This window comes from Anguilla anguilla, chromosome 6, assembly GCF_013347855.1.
Source record: "Anguilla anguilla isolate fAngAng1 chromosome 6, fAngAng1.pri, whole genome shotgun sequence".
Taxonomy (NCBI): domain Eukaryota; kingdom Metazoa; phylum Chordata; class Actinopteri; order Anguilliformes; family Anguillidae; genus Anguilla; species Anguilla anguilla.
Genome location: NC_049206.1, coordinates 23,760,632 through 23,779,049, shown reverse-complemented (window position 1 = coordinate 23,779,049; position 18,418 = coordinate 23,760,632). Strand labels below are relative to the sequence as shown.

At 38.9% G+C, this 18,418-nt stretch overlaps 1 protein-coding gene across 9 annotated transcripts in view; it reads left to right on the top strand.

The window, feature by feature from the left end:
* Nucleotides 1–335: 335 nt before the first annotated feature.
* LOC118230533 (neuroligin-1-like) overlaps nt 336–18,418 on the top strand; it is a 220,075-nt gene continuing 201,992 nt past the window's right edge. For 2 of the 9 annotated variants that reach the window (XM_035423637.1, XM_035423639.1), the window contains exon 1: nt 341–1,049. The gene's annotated coding sequence lies outside the window, so the exon portion shown is untranslated. Of the gene's footprint in view, nt 1,050–18,418 lie in introns of all 9 variants that reach the window. The other 7 variants (XM_035423632.1, XM_035423631.1, XM_035423635.1 and 4 more) reach the window with 5 other exon arrangements.

The window sequence follows — 18,418 nt, the reverse complement described above, 5'->3', positions numbered from 1 at the left end:
TTCTGCGTCAACTGTGCACACATTTGGACTTGGGCGGAACTTTCACGACAGCTGCCTGCCAGTGTTCATCTTATCCTGAACGGGGAATTGCACGTGCTTCTGAAACACTTGGCGCACAGCTCAGAGAAAAGATGCAATTCAGTCAAAAATGTCATTCTCAGGTTTACCGTTGGCTCTCGCCATTCACCATTAATGTTTTATCTTTATATCCAGTTTAAAATCGATGAATAGAACTGCCGAAATTTTGTCAGCATTAACCGCAGTAGGCTAATACATAGGCTACACCAGCAAACACTGGACATTATCCGTTTTTATCTCCAAGCAAACGATATTTCGTTTATGCAACAACTCTTTTAGGCGCTATATCGCCTTTAAACGTCACGTCTGACGTGCTCCACAGTTTGGCCTTTTGTACGTCTACTGTGCATTTCTTGTAGTCGCCGGTCAGCAAGGACTCGGAGCAACGCTGGCTCACCACAGGAGCAGGGGGAGTAAGAGGCTATTTTTGAAGTTTGCAAACAAAAAACGGCTACACGGGATGACTGGCTAGACACGAGAAGACTTAAGCTTTCTGTGCATGTTATATCCAAGGCTTTATACAAGGAGAATAGCAGAAACTGTACATCAGTCTTAATGGTATTGGCATCATAACATACTGAAGCATACAAACGCTAAGGGCGAAATTTGAGGCACTTTCGATCCCGTCCCCGACCAACAATGAAAAATAAATACAGTTTAAATGTAATTGCAATCGTGATCACGCGGGAACTTGTGATGCCTTGTAATTCAGAAAGGATAAAATAAACATATTTCGAATGCAGCCCGAATGTGCGCTGACACAGCATGCGAAACAAGCTTTAAGAATCAGGTGTGCGCTTTTTATAACCAGTGAGTCACTGCGGTCTCAGGAATACACTGCAAGACTTTGGCTTGATATGCATCATCTCGAGATCACGACCCAGATGAATTTCACCCGGATCAACATATAAAGCCTTTTCATTATTTGCTTTAAACGCCTGCCCAGCCTTCGTTTAAGTTTCTGTGCTAAGGTAAGGCTACATATTGTTTTCTGTCGTTGGATTTTAAAAAGTAAATAGTAACGAGACATATTTCATCTTGTTCATACAACACGGGTGGAATTTTATCCATCTAGTACATATATATATATATATATATATATATATATTTCAGTGCAATAATGAAGGGTATTAAACACTGTTGCACAAAATATATGTATTGAAGACATTTGAAATAAGTACTGCACAACGCGTAAAGTGTCTGTTAGATACAAATAACCTTTTTAAATAATGCTCTCCAGCAGGGAACGTTTTATATATTACAGCGAAAAGTGCATGACTGATTGTATATATTGATAAATGTGTATTGGTTGAGACATCTATTCGATTTCAAATTAAGATTTGTTGGCTACATCTCAAATAGAGTTGTCTTAAAAGAAAATGGTTGATTACAAAACGGTCAAATATCCTATTTTACCGGATTGAATTTAACGGATTGGAAATGTTGCTAGTTTGAAAGGATTTCGAGGGCACATGCTACGTTGCAGTCCAAAGTGTTGTTTGTGTTTGCAGTCGCCTCGAATGCGATGAGAAACCGTTTGCTTGATGTGTTATGAATTCATGTGTACCTTTACTTAATCGTGTGCTCGAAAGCGTTCCTTTTGGTTTTGCTTTAACAAGTATTGAACGATAGTAGGCTACTGCATGCAATTCTTCAGAATTCTTGCTTTGCCGCAATTTACCCGGTTGTTGCCACGCCCGTTAAACATTTCGGTGAAAGATGTTCTAAGTTATATGGTACAAAATACGCAGACACGCACGCACATATAAATCTCTAATGCGCACGAGGGTGGTCATATCAAACTATTGAAATCATGGGAGGCTTCTCTTTCTTCAAATGCGACCTTATGGACACATGACCTGTAGATGGCAGTGTGGTTCAGTTTTATGCGTGTACTTTACACGACACCATTTATCTTTGCTACTGACGACAGTGGTGTAATTGCTGGACTGTTACAATCTATTGACACATCATTTATTTATTAACTTTTGTGACGTGTTCTCAACATCACAGTGTAATATATGGTACAAAATACTCAAAATAGCGTATCAAAATGTAGAAGATGTACAAACAGTTATCAATTTTTAAACTTTTCACAATGGCCCTATTTTATTCATGGTAAAGAGGGCTAATTAAGGATAATCCAATTCATCAGTCGTAGACCTGCTATTCCGATGATGAATACTGGATTCAGACAACACAGTGCCATTTTGCATGGTACAGAGCAAGTGTATGCATTGTTCCACGTGCCAACTAAATGGTAAGTGTCAGATAAATCACCTATTGGCCTATAGTTTGCATATAGAATTTAGAGAATTTAGAGAGAGTATTTTCAGTATATCCAAATTTGTGCTTGTACCAGAACGACTGCTCAGATATGTTTGATTACTTCTACCTTAGGTTCACTTATCATGCTCATAATCATTCAGTGCTGATAATAAACCAGTGGTCAGATGAATTTAGTGATGAATCATGATCTTGTGTAAGTGGGTACAAGTGGATGAGATGTCTGAAGCCAACTCAGTCATGCTTCTGTAAAGTAATGCTGGCTAAAACCTAGCAAAACCAATCAGATTGCAGTAAACTAATCTCACAGAATCCCTCTCCAGGTACTCAAGGGGTCTAGGGTTGCGACTAGGCCTACATCTAGCACTGCAAAATATTCTGTGATGTACATGGTACATAAATAGTGCATTCAGCAAAATGGAAGGGGGGCCCAGGGATTACTGCTTACAAATCAATGCAAAATCATCAAATATTTTTTGATGGGCAAAATCACAAGTGTTACATTTTCCTGCCAGAGATAGAAGATTCAGTGCTAACTGTAAAAAGATCAAGTTGTTGTTCATATGCTCCATAAAGTCTCTAAACAAGGTGAAAGACATCCAGTTGAAAGCTGATTTATTGAAGGTAATGCTTTGCTCCATACTGATTTTACATTCAGCTGTTACCCTTATGCTGTTAAGCATATGGTCCCTCCAAAATACGTCTGAAACTAACAACATTGTCACTCCATTTTCTAAAGACCTGACAACAAGACACATATTTTTACGTCTGAAAAGCATCTGCATTCTTAATTTTCCTTTAGGCTGGATGACACAAAATAGTTTCCATTCATACAGATGGATGTTTAAGGATGCAATTTAAGTTAAATACCTTGCTTGGCTCAAATGGGAATTGAGGCTACAAACTTCTGAGTACAAATCGGTTTCTGTACCTGCTACCACCATACCTGTCCCATGACAAATTAACATGAAACCACTGTGTACATTTGTTGTGATTAACAGGGACTAGCCTATATGTGAAAACTGTTTATTAAAACACCCTTGAAATATGGTGGATTGGACTCAGAAGTGTTATGGTTTTCCTGTGTCATAAGTGCATAATAAATTCACAGAACCCATTTGTATTCTGTCATATTGTAATATGAAATGCTGTGCTTTGGGCTCTAGTTCACCTGAGATGTAATGCTGGCAAATCAGAAGGACCTAGAGCAATAAGGAGAACCTCAATACAATCTTAAGTATTTTCTTTGTTTGAGTCATTGTTTACATTTGAGCTGAAGCTCTAGGTTTTCAGATTTAGCTTCAATGGGAATGATTAGCTCTTACCTGGGGCATCCTTGGTTTGTGATGATAATTTATTGTGTAGGTGTGTTCGAGTACAGCTGAGATGATTATTTAGGGGGGCTTCTGACCTCTGAGGACATTATCAAGGGATAATTTAGCTGCATTTTACATGTGGTTGTTATGCTGATTTTGAAGGGTTTGATTTTTTAGCAGTTGGACTCATGGCCTGAAATGGACAAAAATATCCAAGCCGTGCGCACCATAAACATTTTCTTTTATTGAAGTTTCACTTACTGTAACTATTTTGACTGTTGTTTACATTACTGTGTATTGTTTAAGTTTAAGTAACTTTTGCAGCTAGCTAAGAAGCTTTATTTTAACATGGCTGATTTGAGTGTGGGTACTACTTAGTCTGGGTCTGTTTTGATGTATTTAGGACAGCTTTGGGAAATTTCCAACAGACAACACAACAGACAAACTGCCATAGCTTCTAACATGACTTGTATTTATCTTCATTTAGCTATGTATGACTGGAGACATTTGAATATTCTGTTCACATCCTAGGTGGTGCAATAACAGTCACTTGTTATCCTTGTTGCCCTCTGTGCCTCTTGCCATAATGCACACCTATTATTTTGAGGAGTGGTCTCCTCTATCATACACACTCTGGGGTGCATCCCATTACTTTTCACTCTTCACCTCCTTCCATCCACTCCCCTACTACCACTCGTCTCCTTTCCAGAAGTATGGAGGAAAGGAGGGGAGGAGATGAATGGAGGAAAGGATAAAAAGAGGAGGTGCAAAGAAAATTGGGACAGCTTATCTGCTTCTCCGTCATCAAAGACAATGTCAATTATTGATGAAATAGCCCTATCAGAAGCTTTATTTTTTTATGAGCCCAGGAATAGTGCCATAGCCAATCACGTATCTTACACGTGGCCATTTAAAGCTGCAGAATAACGTGTAGCCTAAGTTTTGAGTGTACAGTAACCATGAACCTGACATGTTGAGACACTAATTAATATGTAATATTAGATCAAAGTAAACATCTCATAGTGTAGAAACATCTCAAGAAAAAAAGGTTTTAATGTAAAAAATCTTCCAAATTGCTCATGCATACGAAGCGCACTCTATACGGCATTAATTAAAACAAAATCTAGGCCTGCTGTTAAAAGTATTGATATCAAAATGAGGCCAAGTTACTACAAACAATATTGGATATCTTAACTCACAGAAATTAAGCAGGCTTTATTCCAAAGCAATGACACCCAATGCTTCCTCAATTAGGCTATTTCATTTAACTTGGCCCTGTGTTTTTTCATCTTACCGTATGAGGAGAATGTGGTCATTCACAAGTTTATGTCACATGAAGGTGAAATAATTTACATGAAATAATATCGCAAACATTGGGTGGCATTGCTTTCCCACTGTAACACATTTGTTGGTAATAAATAGCCTACATCCTTTGGAAACGGTTGAATAAATTCATTCATGCGTAATATTCATGTATAGGATAATCTGGAGATCTTCAGAATGCCGAGCTCATGGAATAAAATAAACTTTTCAAGAATGCAGAAAATAAACATTTAAATGCATTTGTATAGAGATGCAAAAGCACTGACTGACTGGATAAACAATCAATTGGCAAGGGAGTATCTGGATGGCTCTTTCAATAAATATTCTAAACATTTTTTAAATTGTGAGCTGGAAATTTTAGTAAGTAAAACTGTCTAGGGGATTTGGGAAAAAGTAATACAGCTGCAATGCTTTATAGAAGGAATCGCTCAGCGTTACCATAGCCAAATCTTTCTGTAGGATAGCCTATGAGCCATAAAAACAAGCTGACATTTTATTATCCGTTGTAGGCAATCTAGCCTTCCGGTAGAAGGAAATGTATGGTAATAACCTACTAAGCCATACTCAAATTTGGCTAAATGTCTTGCATAATCGAGGAAATTCAAGTTCTCCACCATCTTTCCTTTCTAAAGCTTGGATAGTATCAGATTCTGTGAGATGGTCTTTGCAATCTCTATGGGCGTGAGCCCGATGATGTCACCTAGAAACATTAAGAGAGTTCACCAGGAAGAGGCGTAAAGCCAAGTTTGAAGCTGCTTTGCTTGTCTCCTCCAATATTGGAGGGAGGATGGATGCATAGATTGGTTGCCGGGGCACAGAGGAGATGAGGTGAGATGTCGTGAGGGAAAGCAAGGTACATTGGGACGCACCCCTGGAGAGTCCTTAGTGTTGCTGCTGAGGCTGCAGCCAGGAGATCTGTGACCTCTGTCAGTTCCATTTGAGTTCAAGCAGCTGGCCTCCCTCGAATGGTGTAAGTCCCCAAGCCTACAATGTGTCATTTGACACAAACCCAACGTCGTTGGGACAAGAAAGCCACATTAGTGTATGTGCATCACTTAATGCAGTTCCTGTTTCAGAATCCATGTATGTAGGTAATGAAAACGAACCTCAGACCTCCTTGTGATCATGCACTGCACTGAAATTGCAGACAAAACAAATGTGAAGTTACCTTAAAAATTAAAACCAAAACATCTGAAAAATGGTAGAAAAATATGCGAAAAATCAGAGCAACATAGGTGAACTTTGCATCCAATGTGGTAATTTTTAGGTTGTTTGAGAGATTATTTCAATCCTCCTGTTGTGACTTACCTGCTGAGTGGTCGCCTCATTTTTGTCTGCAATTAAGGCATGTGTGCAACAGTACTGTTTTGAAAAAGGGTGTGTGTTGAAAAGCATTCTGGGGATTGCTTTCTGTTTTTTCTCCTGCTCTTGCTCCAAGCATAATTTTTGCTGGGATGAACACAAAACACAGAGCTCGTGGAATAAAATAAACTGCTCAAGAATGCAGAAAATAAACATTGAAATGCATTTGTATGGAGATGTAAAAGCACTGACTGACTGGATAAACAATCATTTGGCAAGGGAGTAATTGGATGGCTCTTTCAATCAATATTCAGAACATTTTTAAAATTGTGAGCTGGAAATATTAGCAAGTAAAACTGTCTGGGGGATTTGGGCAGGAGTAACACAGCTGCAGTGCTTTATAGAAGAAATCTCTCAGGGTGACTTGGAAAATATTTCTTCACCTAAGAAATAAGATTGGAAAAAGAATAATGCAATAGAACCTTAGAGATATGAAGCCTTTGGGAGTGGGGGCTGTTTGAAACTGTGAAATGTTTGGAACTTTGAAAATGAATCTCTGTTTTGCATGACTCAGGTGGGAGTTTTATTGGTGGGTCTGAACCTGGCTCCATTATTGCATTCCTTAGAAGCACTGTGTTGCACAACTTTCTGCTTGGACTATGCTTAAAAGCCTTTTTAACAACTCCCACGAGTTTGTCAACTTTGAGGAAATTGCTTGGCCAAATGCCACTCGCCAGCTTTGTAATGTGGTCATCGCAGGTTAAATGGACTGAATTTTGCATCCGGCCTTTGAGGGTTCTCGGGTATGCTTTCAACATATGACTTGTGTTATCTGATACAGTACAACTGTTGTCATTCTTCTGTGGCAACAGACATGCTGTCAGCTGACTTGACCAGTTCCTTTATATTCTTGTTTGATGCCCGTGACACATACTTCTGCCTAAACTGTTTCGCGGAGGGGATTGAGAATAATTTGAGGTCATGCGGTTTTTCCTAATGAAAACTGTCAAATGTCAAAAAAGATGTCAAAAATGTTGACTTCTCTGTGAAATTGTAAATGACATCTGTCCGATGCTCAGAGCTGTCTTGTACCCTTCTGACAGATGATTGCCCCTTGTGGTTAGTCATAAAACAAGACTGTGTTCGTTTTTTCAGGTAAATGTTGATCTGTAGTTGTTGTTGTTGTTGTTGTTGTGTGTGTCTGTGTGTGTGTGTTCATAAATTCCAAACAGGATATAGCCTACTGAATCCGTCTGTATGAGGTATCAGGCAGATACTGATGCACTCATTCACTCAGCGTTGTTTGTTTTGACATTGTGGCATTATTTTTTTGTTTGACATTACTTTCCTTCCCCCCTATGTGTTAGGAAAACGATTTGTTTTTATGAGGGTTACAATTATGAACTAAGTGTATGATTACCCATTTAGTACCTTGGGATCCCGCAAGGATATTGATTAAGTTAAAACCCCTGTGGGTTGTGACCATACTCATTAAACATTTTTTTTCTATATCACAGCATAGGGTGCAGCTTAATCATTTTCTGTCTGTTGTTGACAATGTAAAAAATAAATAAATAATACAATTTAATTAAATTAAACAAAATTAAAATGACGTTATCACTTCAATCAAAAACAAATATGCTGTATAATGCAATATAATACTTGTTATTGCAAGAAATACTGTATACAATCACCCCATATTTATATACTGTACATCTGTGAGGGAACATTGAGAATGGAGCTGATGCATAATGTTGAGGCATAGATGGGTTTTGATTTTCTAGCTGAACTTAGACTGCTTCTAGAACTGTTATAGGAAAAAATGCATCTGTCAGTAATGTTGAGAAACATGTTAAAACATATGCTTTATTGTACACAGGACATGCTATTATTTTGTTTCTTTAAGTAGCTCCCTCAGGAATTTGCTTCCAGCTTGTTGATTTGAGACAGACCCAACATACAGTTAGAGAAAGATGTGTATTGCCAGTTTTTTATCAATGGAAAGTCAGAGCTATTTCCATTTAATGCCTGCTTTTTTCATCAGCGATACTACCAAACACGATGTCTCCGTTTTATAATACCACCGTATTTCCTACATAGAGGAAGCAGTAGCAGTGGCGCTGCAGCTAGAATTTTTTTTTGAAGCTATGCTTTGGGGCAAGTGGGCCCTTTGGCTCACAATAACTTTGTTGAAACAAACGAGTGAAGTTGTGGCCTATATTATCTTTCAAAACATTTTTCCCTCGATACTACTATCAGCAGGAGATGAATCTTTTGCCATATTGTTCATATTCAGGCATAACACTTATGTAATTGGCTGTGCTCATTTGCTTTAGTTTTTAAGTGAACTGCTAATATGTAACGTTTTCGGTTGTTGTTAGCTCCTTTAGGGGGTCAATATGGGAGTCTCTTGCAGTGTTGTTCGCTACCCCAACTCATCTGTAGTGAGTGATACTGTAAGCACTTACGAGTGCTTGATGACTGGCTTTATAGTACGCATGAACAAGATGTTGGCATGAACATCGGTGAGTTAGCTGACGTGCTAATCAGCTGCTGTTCCAAGAATCAGCTGGTTGCGTGCATGCAACATTGAGCTGCACTGTAAACCTGGGAACCCTTGTGAAACCCATTTGTTGCTGCTGGAAGTAGTCCTAGGGGAGACACTGAATATGGAACTTGAAAAGGCATAGGCTAATTGTTTATACTACCCCTGGGTATATGCTGTACCCTGCTCAGGTGACTGGTCAGTCTATAAGTCTGAGATTTGCATATGTAAGGTTCTACTGTATAGAAAAAGGTCCTATATGCTTTCACTTGTAATAGTGCTATGTTACAGTGTCAAACAGTGGTTTGAGGTGGTGTGTCATGCTTTATGTTGACTTTGGGTGGAATCGTGCAACACACACAGTAGCATTTTTTTCATAAACTTTTCCCTAAATGGATAATTTCTTGCCAGCATCTTTACTAAAAGCCTCTGCTTCAACCAGGATCATGCACAGGACTGTTGTTCCTGCCCACTCTCCTTTTAGACAACATATTTGACTGCTTCTGCGGTATTTCTGTTTTTGTCCCATGCTCCCCTACAACAGATTTTCTAAAACAATCTGTTTTGCAACATAAGGTAATCCTTTTTCAGAAAAGAATAAGTGTAATACAACCACTTGTAACCACAATCAAGCCTACATTACAAGTGTAATTTCAGTTTGAACAAACACACATGCAAAAAACAAAACAAACAAAACAAAAAAAAACCCCTGGCATCTAGAAATGAGCATCCATTTCTGCACATTTGAAGATGTTAGTACATACTCAATTCAGTTGTAAAGCTTGCAAATTTACCAAGCAAACTAAATTACTTTTTTTTTCTGATGGAACTATACAGTACGATACAATGGTGCCACCGTTCAGTGAGTGAAAGCATATTGGGTCTGGAACAAAATAAACACTAATGAGACTTTCTTTTCTGTGAGTTGTTAAAAGTCATAAGCTGCACTGGTGCTCATGTCCGCCACAGAGCAATCCTGAGCCTCTCCCAAGATAGCGACAGGCTGGCGCCATGTCTATAAAGCTTTGCAGAGCGAAAATTTACTCTTAGGCGAGCAAAATTCTGAGACTTGTGGAAATTTACTCCCGACCATTGAAACAAGAGTGAGAGAGCTATGTGTAAATATTCTTTAGACTTTAAAGCATTCCTAACTTGCCACATATTTAAGATGCCCCCTGGGGTCTCTTACCCATTTGAGAGGGGAATGGCTACATTACCGAGACAGGAAAGGTGCGATGCACCTTTTTAACAGATGGCGAAAAGCTGTTGTTATTGGACGATGCTGATTAAAAATAATAAAAAATTGTAATAGTAATAATAATAATAATAATACGAATAAGAATAATAATAACAACAACACCATTCATGCAGTAAAGCATTGGCTGTCAAGCCCTTCCGAGGTCCCTTCGACGAACGGCTCATTTTTATGCTACTGAAAGACATTCAGTGGTTGATGAAACTCTCTCATGACAGAAATTAAAGTCATTATAACTGTGTTTCTGGCAACGGTGATAAAAGCAGTCTGTTTTATGGGAATTGCTGGTGTCACTGAAGGATGTGCCTAACCCGCCCAATCAAAAATATACTAAATAGAAGTTAACTAGCAAAGCAATACATATGTTTACTAGCTATTTAGCAGGCATAACTTCCGTCACTAGCTGCTCAGTCTGCAGGATTGTGATCGAGGATTGGACTGGGGCGGGGGGGGGCTCTGGCCTCTTTCAGGGGAGCTTCATTCTTTTTTTGGGGACGTAACTCCCCCTAGCTTCACTGTAATTCAAACCCTGTGTTTAATGTTGTTCTTTGCCCTTTAGTGCTGCAGGTAGGTACGCATATTGAAAAGCACTTACTTTATTTTAGTAACTGAACCCTAGATGTTTTGACCTTTTTAAGTTTTACAACCCGTTCCAAGCTACTTAACCATTGTTCAAAGACAGCAGTTTCTCCCGGCAACATTGCATACATGCATAAATTCAGACTCCAACGATGTAATATGCTGTCACTCTTTGCATGCTAATCTGGTTTGTGGCCCACTGTGGTGATTTAATTAAAATATAGGTCATTATATGACATATCTGTGCATGAGTGTGTGCTGACAGTCAGATTGTGAGCTGTCTTTCTAGGAATTGGCTCTGGTTAAAATTGTGCCATTTACACCCATGCAGGGCTAGTCTGTCCTCCAGCTTTGAAGTTTGTCTGTAACTTTGACCCCCAAAGTATCCATGTGCTGGGCTGTGTTTCCAGCTCAAAGGGAAAGCGAGAAGCCTTTAAAGGGTGGCTTAGTTGAAAGCCCTGTTCTTAAAAAATGCATTGATAGCAACCACTTTCATGTGCTTAAAAAAAACTAGCGATGCATAGTGAGGTGGTATCACTATCATCTGTCATCAGTGACTCATTGATTGGAACCAATAGCGCTATTTTCAGGCGGAGAGCAGTTTTTTCAGTTTCAATAGTTTTTTTATTGCTTAGTAGACAGCATACTGCAGAGGCGTCAAACTGTAGTGTAGGTATTTGTGGTTACCTTTCAATCAGCAACTCGCTAATGCCTTGAGAAAAATGTGTGTTGATTCTTTAGCCAATCAAATATTTAAATGAATCAGTAGTGCTGGAACGCATTACAACCCATCAGGCACTGCAGCCCTCCAAGACTGGATTCTGACACCCACGGCATACATTATAGGGTTTAAACCTGAAAAAAAATTATTTTGTTGTCAAATGTGGTTCTAAATTTGCTGAAATTTTCCAGTGGTAGTGCACCAGAAGCCTTTAGCAAATATAGCTAAAGGCTATAATTAAAAACTCATGAATCTATGTTTTATTATTCAATTGAAGTTGCGTCTATAACCCTTTGTATTTGCACTTTCTGATTACATTAGAAAACGTGTACTCTTCATGTGTACTAGTAGAAGAAACTGAGTACATATCTGTACAATGGTGCATAATGGGCACAGACACACAGAATCAATATAATTCCCTTTTTTATTTAGATAAATCTTTTTGGAGTCTAATTATGCAGATGGTTGTTGTGCTTGCACTAGCCCATTGTTATGCTGGTTAATACGTTCTGGTACAGTGAGTGAATACATAGTTCAGCAGAGGAGCTTATCTGCATTTAGAATGACTGATTCCGCTTAGTTCTTTCAAAGGGACTGGAGACTTACTGAATATGTATTGTAATAATTGTCAGCCTTATGAAAAAGAAAGAGGTGAAAATATGAAGTCTATTGATTTACTAAAATTGCATTTTGTCGATTAAGTCAACAACATTATGATCATACGGAGATCTCTGTGTTAATTATTCATTTAGTACCATTGTGCCGCTGGATTTAGTTAAGCATGTTTCTTGGGTGCCGAACAGCAATGTGCTACTGAGAAATTGTGCCCAAATAACCTTTGGGTTATGAGGCCAGTTCCTTTTCCATTAACTCACACCACTGGAACCACATGCCCTTCACAGCATTGAATCTGAATCTGAGTAAGAATGTGGCTTTTCAGTGAAAGTATGAAAGTACAGTTGCAAAGCGGGGTTATAATCACGAGAGGCTGCGGATCAGCTTATAGTTACATTGAGCTCCATAATGTTTGGGACATATTAGTTCTTGATATGACTCTGTGCTCCACAATTATAGATTTTTAATCAAGCCAATTCACATGTGGTTAAAGTGCATATTCTCAGCTTTCATTAAAGTGCATTTTTATACATTTTGGTATCACCGTGTAGAAATTACAGTGCTTTTTAGCCTATATGTAACGCCTCATTTCTTGGCACTGTGGTGTACGTACCATGGTTCCTGCTGCAGGAGATTGGATGGATAGACCAGCGTTGTGATTTTTCTGGGCTTGAGTGTATAGGCTATAAATCTTTTTCCTTGTGGATAATGCCAAGCTGAGCGTATGATTGTGGCTCTTGGTTCAGTCGTTGCTAAGCTCTCAGATGGGGTCTTGTCTTTTCCTCTGTCCGTTAGGGGCAGATAACTGTGGTATCTCCTTTTATCCAAGAAAGCTATATTTTTATGAATAATCCAAGTCAGTTATTATAATCTTTGTCCATATATTCCTGGCAAAATATAAATTCAAGCATCTGGAAAATATGTATGGCTAAATATTATGATGAATATTGGTTCTGGTGCTGCTGAACTGATCCTAGTCTACTTTCAGTTCATTTACAGTGAATGTGCTGTTGCTCTCACCTGCTTATTGTAAGACTGTTTTTTCTCTTGAACGTGTGTAATTCTAATTGCTGTAAGTAGCCTTTTGATTTATTCGGTAAGCAGTAAATAGCCGGTAGCTGACATGTAACTGTTAACACAGCTTGATAAAGAGCAATACAAAATATGTTTTTTCAAAGAATGAAGTGATATTCATCTGGCCAGAACTATTGTCTGTATAAAGGCAGTGGGCACAGTGCGGGTACGTAACAAAAGGCTGTTGAAAGACGTGCTACTGGTTAGTGCTTCCATAAATAAATCCCTGGCACTGAGACAGAATTTTAGGAGCATCTAAAGTTAGACATATTGAAAATACGCACTCAAGTTAAATTGAGGAGCTAAGGTTTATCGGGTGCATTCAGGAAGAGTGCCATTGTGAGGGATGTAATTATTCTAATTGTTTGGATAGTAATTATCCAGGAAAGTAAACAGCCCATATTCCAAGTGAATGGATTCTCTCTCCTTGACTGTAGCGTTGCTGCCACATTCTCTGCTTTCATGTGAATTTGTTTAATTTCTGCCCCCTGAGCTCTGTTCACCCCGAGCATGTTTATGTAAGTAGATTCTTGACTCCATGCTCAGAGGCTGCCCTCGAGGCAATTATCCTGGGATTTCAAGGCAAGAAGCTACTTCACATTTATTGAGCACTGGGCACAAAGGAATAAAATATCACCGCCTCTCCTGTTTGTGTGAACCCTGTCCTTAACAGAGAGTCAAAGACCATTACAAGTGTTGGTCTGAAGCGAAGGTGCATAATTTCTTTTAGCATGATTCAGTATGCCTTTCTTATTGTGAAGCCATGGAGAATATTACATTTTCAGTAATTGAATGGATTTATGACTTAAGGAACACATTTAAAAAATACATTTATTTACAAAAATAGGTGTCACAATTGTTGGCATCCCTTTGATTAGTTAGTACTCCGTACTGCCTTCCCTGGAAAGGATTATCACATTGTGCATTTTCCAATACTTGATAAGGTTATGGCACTCATTTTGAGGGATCTTGAACCATTCCTCCATGTTGAATCGTTCAAAATCGTGCTTACTGACTGCCCTCTTCAATCCAGACCATGGGTTGTGAATAGGGTTTAAGTCTGGAGGCTGAGACGGCCAGCGGAAAACATTGATTTTGTTCTCACAGATCCATTTCATCATCAGAGCACGACGAGTTTACCTCAGAATCACTGTCTGTGTTTCTAATTATTTATTCCACAGGTAGTGTAATGTTCCCACTCGTACGTATGTCTCACGACTGATTAGCCCTCTTCTGTCTACACTGATTCCATAACAAGCCTGGCATCCCTTCCTGCACTCCCGAATCCACGCCACCCCCACTCCCAGGAAATTCAAATGATTGACTACGCTTAAAAAGAAAATAAGACCTTAAAATTAGATCTTAATCACAAGGTACCATAAATAGCCTAGTACTTGCAGAACAGAAAGTGTGTGTGATATAGAATACCTAATGACATTCATTTGAAAAACAGATACCGTCTATGTGCATTGATTTGGTAAAACCATTAAATTATGAAAATAACAGATATAAAGATGTAAAATAAGGTTCAGATATTTGACTAAACTTAGGTGACCCTGTGGAACTGAATACTTATAACTTTCTACTACTAGATCCGTGCAGTTTTTGAGCCTTTTTGCTAATTCAACTTAATAGGGACCTGAATTAGCTACAGATATCTGCAGATAACCTATAATGACCATTAAATTAAGTACAATGCATAAAGTATTCACTACAAAAATTTTAATTCCTGCTCAAATTATGTCATATTATATTGAAAAGACAATCCATTACATTTCAGTAACCATGCTGTAAAACCACTGATCTGAGGTCCCTGGGTTGCCAGATCTAAACATAACTGTCAAACTCAGTTTAAGGGTGAAATGTGCAAGTTTTCACTCTAGTGGCAATGGATGTGAATTGCATCAATATTGGAAAGAAAAGCAAAATATAACTGGACTGATATATCGGGGAAGAAGCTTGTCAGCCTGTATCTTCATAAAGTCGTCAGAAAAGACTCAAATTATATTAATTGCTTTTATAACTATTAGCCAGACTTCAGTCATGATAATCTGGAAAATCCTGCAGTTTCCTCCTTCATTCAATTCATATGTAGCTTTTCAAGCAGGATTTACAGCTCAACTGACAAAGTAACTAAATTAGATAGCTACTTAACTTAGGTGTCTAGCTGGATTGGCAGCTAAATTAACTGATTTGCTACATAGCTAGCAGGCTATAAGGCCTCCTTTTCTTTGGCTCAAATGCTGAGGATGCCAGTGGCTCTGTGGATTAATTCTGCTTCTCACATTGTCTGCCATTGTGATTGTACCACTTAATATTGTCTCCAGCAAGATTTGAGAATTTTTAGGTATGTCCCAATATTTTTCATTCACAGGGAAATGTTTATAAACAGATGTTTATTATTTATAAACAAATATTTGGCCCGAACAGAGAAATTGAAATTAAATTTAGAGGAGCACACTATCTGAGGCAGTGGCGCCATATGGGGTTTTGGGGGTGGATAGAGTGACCTGACTGACAGGGACCCTCAAATATCGGATGTAGGCCTAGCTGTAGTAACTGAGAAGGACTGGGGTGGCTTGCGGTGGTGGGTCCCGATGTGAGATATTTTCATGGGACCCAAAGCCCGTGACTGCGGCCGTGACCTGAGGTGCCAAATTTCTCCTGCTGAATCTCATACTCTGTGACATACAGATTTATCATGGCCATTTAGAGAGAAAACCAGTTCATACTGCACCTCAATAGAGATACTCGGGCAAATAAATTGAAGAGAGCACCCACAGGTTGGCAGTTGTCATCAGAGAGATGTGCCTCTTCTCCACGCCAGATCTCCTGTAGTACTTTGTGGCCTATGCAGTGTGAAATGCTGACTAATGCGTGGGTGAATTGGAGGAGTACAGTACGCGTGATTCAGCTGCAGCGCTTCTTGCATGGGTGTGGCTAGCAAAGTGGTCACTCAGTTCAGTCATATCAACACAGTTTGGCATAGATGCCTACAGTTTAGTTATCAACTGTGGTATTAGTGATCACATTTACCAAAAAATGTTGAGTGTACTTTATTTGGTTGGTACTCTGCTGTCAGTGTATTTGGCTGAAGTCCATTTTTGAATGATTCCTGTCTGGACTCTTGTCCTTTCAAGGATGACTGGACTGAAGCCAAATGCAGTGTATGACTGAGCAGCAGCGGGCTTGCATTCTTGCCCTGAAAGGTCTAATAAAATCGCTGATAAGTATCCTTCAGAAATATGTCCAGGCATGTCTTGGGCAATCAAAATTGCAGAGATTTTATACTTGGCTGACATCTCTGTGTAAATCCACAGGAAGTTCACAGTCCCAAACTTCTGACCACAAATCATCTCAACAGTAATTGTACAGAAATAATCCAATCAAACTATTTTATGAAAGTCATAATTGTTTGTAGTACATACAAACATATGTGCATACATACAATGTTGAAGAATTCAATAAATGAAAGATAACCCTTGTTTTCTTAGCAGACATCTAGCGTTGTTTATCCATTTGCACAGCTAGATATAGTAAGCAAGTTTAGATATAGTAAGAATGTGATATTACATAGTGGCAAAATATCTTTGCCCCAAAAATGAAAACACTGATTCAGAAAGCAAAGCTGAAACAAGTTAGTATTCCACTGGATACTGTCATCTCATCAGATCTTGCCTATTGCCCATGTCTGTTTACTTCTTGGGATATCATACAGTCAGATGTTTGTTGCAATCTTTGGACCATTTTCTACTGCATATGGTATGTAATTTGTGATCAGCCACCCGCCGTGCCTGACCAGGCACAGTCTGAATAAGGATGCACCTGTAATACCGAGTGCATCCTTATCCAGACTGCAGATGAGAGGCGATATGGTCAGAGGATAAAATTTGCTACTGAACGGATGCATGGTCAAGTCTCAGGTGAAGCAGTGCTTTGGTAGTTTACTGAACCAGTATTGTTATTTTTTTAAAATTTTAGATAAATAAATAAAATAAATAGCCTATATAATGCTGCAGAAATGGATAACATATACAATGCAACGGAAGTTGCCCTGGGAGAGTTTCTGATGATGCAATTAACTAAATAATTAAAATGAAAATATTAGTAATGGATCGAACCACACTGGAAGACTTGGGCCATTAAGAGTGAAACATCTCTCTGAAACTTCATGACTCGCTGTAAACTATCATGGAAGAAAGCTGCACAAAAGGGACGAGTGTGTGTTTGATAGCGAGCATTAAGTAGTCTGACTAATTCACTGAGATCTATGTCTGTTATCTGGTCCTATTAGTAACAAAAAAAAAAAAACGAATTTTAATAATTTAAAAAGCTATCAATAATTCAAGTTGGTTGTTTGTTTTTTTACCAGCTCTGTCAACATGAGGCATGTGGGCAAAAGTGTGAAATTGTGATTTTTATATTTATGAAATCCAAATTTCAAGCTTAAAAGCGATGAGCCAATCGCTATGAAATCATCCCATTTTTGACAAAGCAGTTCAACTTTGAAGGCACACAACTCAGCTCTTTTGATAAAATAAAGTTCAGGCGGGGATATTCACTGGTTGTCCAGACGCCTTCCTCATGCCCTGAGCGGTTTCCATGGCGAGGCTATCTGGCGCTCGCGGCGCTCTCTGTGCCTGGCTTGCATCTTATCAAGTTTATTAGTAATTCTGGTATTAGAATGTGACCTTTATACTGCTGTGTATTCCTTATTTTTTCGCCTGAACCGATGCAGCGGGGGCTGGGAATGAATGCCGTAGCCTTTGACTGTACTTCCTGGGCCCTTGTTTTCAGACAGAGGCCTTCAATTAGTGGCCCTCAGCCAGCGAAGGGGGAAAGAGTGCCAGACAGGGCACTGCCAACACAACCAGGGTTGCGGAGTGATTCACTAAGGTTGCACTGTGCCCAGTCTTGACAGGGCCCTGTGGCCATTGGAATACTAAAACCGGCAGCTAAGATCAGTCACAGTTAGTGCCAAAGAATATCATGAAGTGGAGAAAATTGCATAGAATAAACTCGCGTATCACGTATCCTAGTATCGTGTCTTTTTATACGCAGTTCCTTAACGTGACCATCGTTGGTCCTTTTTGTTTTGCAACTGAAAATTTTGAGTTTCATTAGTTGCAAGCATTGCATGCAATTTTTAATTAATATTTCTTGCATGAACCCATAATATATTTACATTTTTGAAGTACTGATTGATGTACTGCTGTTTTAATATTATAAAAAATGTCAGAATTCGTTGGTAACCTATCTGTACAAGATACCTCATGTAGAGTGTAGAAGAACTAAAACCCTGTACTAGGTTGGACAGACCAAGC